This window comes from Sinocyclocheilus grahami, unplaced genomic scaffold (genome assembly GCF_001515645.1).
Source record: "Sinocyclocheilus grahami isolate Dianchi unplaced genomic scaffold, SAMN03320097.WGS_v1.1 scaffold1839.1, whole genome shotgun sequence".
In the NCBI taxonomy this organism is placed as follows: domain Eukaryota; kingdom Metazoa; phylum Chordata; class Actinopteri; order Cypriniformes; family Cyprinidae; genus Sinocyclocheilus; species Sinocyclocheilus grahami.
Genome location: NW_015507018.1, coordinates 77868 through 80224, shown reverse-complemented (window position 1 = coordinate 80224; position 2357 = coordinate 77868).

Below are 2357 nucleotides of genomic sequence, written 5' to 3'. Positions count from 1 at the left end.
GGGTGGAGGGGGGCTGCTATAGTAACGAACGGAACTTTAACACGCATCTGATTGATTGTGATGCCGTGCTGACATGCTTGTGCACGAATCACGGTCTTACAATTCTTATGAGCATGTGCGTACATGCTCATAAGAATTGTAAGATCTACTGTAAGATCTACATAATAATAATAATAATAAAGCAATTAAATAAGTAAATAAGAATGCTAAAATAAGTTCTAGGTTTGTAGTTATATATGAAGAGTTCAGATGCAAAAGCCTCTAAGTGCCATTTAAAATTTTCTTCTAAAATGGTTAGGTTTACTTTAATGGGAAAGAAAGGAAACTATTCATTGCCATTAAAATGTGCACATTCACTCTTATTCGTAGTCGAAAACGCAAACGTCTCTTGTCACGTTCATTTATGATTTACATGAATCATGATCGCATATTTTAAATTAAAGATGGTGAAATTTAATAAAAAGTTGAGTAGTTTGCATCACTAGATAGTCTATTACTGTCGGCCGCTGAACATTTCTATCTTAAAACATTTTTCTAATACAGTACTACTTACGTCTTTCCACGAACTCTCGTTGCATTGTGACAGTGACAGTAAGACCCACCTTCTTTGATTTGATTGGCCATCTCGATCATTTTGACAGTGACGAGCGCTGTTGGACCACTGAGGCAGACCAGCCTAAAAGTTCAACTTTTAAAACTTTTTGTCATTCTAACAACAAACAGCTTTACTCATTCTTATACACAGAGTCTTATACTGTCTATCAGCTATGACTATTTTAGTCTTTCAAAGACAAAATGGGTGGAAAAACAGTAATAAAAATGAGACATAAACATAAAATGCAAGCCAGGAGCGAGGCCCTCTAGAGGCGCGAGGCCCTGTGCATCACACACTTGGCACAGCCCTTGTGACGGTACTGCCTACCCAGTTCTTAAAGTGGTCCTATTATGCACTTTTACAATGTCTTGAATTTGTTTTGGGGGTGTACTAGAACATGCTCTCATGCTTGATGGTTCGAAAAACGCATAATTATTACAATACCTTTCTCCCCAGTCTGGCACAAACGGCTCGATTAGTTCCAGGTTTGATGAACGCCCGCCTTCCAAAAAATGAAATGTGATGTGATTGGTTAGCTGTCCCAGTGCGTTGTGATTGGCGAACAGCTTCAGTACTGCCCCTTGCAAAAGCAGCAAGTTTAGTTAAGGATGGCGTCAATACTGCCATATCAATTTGAGCCGGATTCAGACCCAGAGAATATTGAACAAGAGGATCGCACAGAACCTTTGCACGCACGGATATTGCAAGACATATTAGAGTGGTAACGTTGTTTTGTTTTTTTTTGGCCTAAATCACATTTTAGACAGGATGTCAACAACCGCTTAAAAATAACTGCATTTACTATGTACAGGTAAGTGCATGTGTCTTATTTTTGTTGTTATTTAATTCTAACATTATAACATTAATTGCAGTGAAACTGTTATACAGTTGAATTTATTTATACCATAATTCAGTGTTTCCCAGGCAGCATATATTTGCAAACTCATTCTCTGCCAGCAGGAGGCGCTGTTGAAGTGGTAGAGATCAAGGTTTCCCCGGTAACGGCTGTACACAAAGCAGCGCTACGCTAAAAAAAAAACTGCTTTATCAGACATTACATGCAAGAGCACGGATATTGCAAGACATATTAGAGTGGTAACGTTATTGTTGTTTTATTGTTTTTTGTTGGCTAAATCACGTTTTAGATAGGATGTCAACAACCGCTTAAAAATAACTGCATTTACTATGTACAGGTAAGTGCATGTGTCTTATTTTTGTTGTTATTTAATTCTAACATTATAACATTAATTGCAGTGAAACTGTTATACAGTTGAATTTATTTATACCATAATTCAGTGTTTCCCAGGCAGCATATATTTGCAAACTCATTCTCTGCCAGCAGGAGGCGCTGTTGAAGTGGTAGAGATCAAGGTTTCCCCGGTAACGGCTGTACACAAAGCAGCGCAGGCACTATTGGAGTGGAAGAGATCAAGGTTTCCCCGGTAATGCTGTAGACAAAGCAGCGCTCCTCTAAAAAAAAAACACTGCTTTATCAGACATTACATGCAAGATTAAATGAAAATGGCATCCAATTTTCTGAAGACAGTCGGTTTCCTTCAGAAATACAGTGATATAAAAACACACGCACTCAATGTATGGGAAACACTGTAGTCTCATAATTTAAGTGTAAATTCTGCAGATTACATCATTGTCCAGTATTGTACTGTCAGCAATTTATTATAAAAACGTTTTCATAATTGTAACATACATATTTACATAATTATTCAGGTGCATGTGTAATAACTTGCAAAAACTTGAGGCT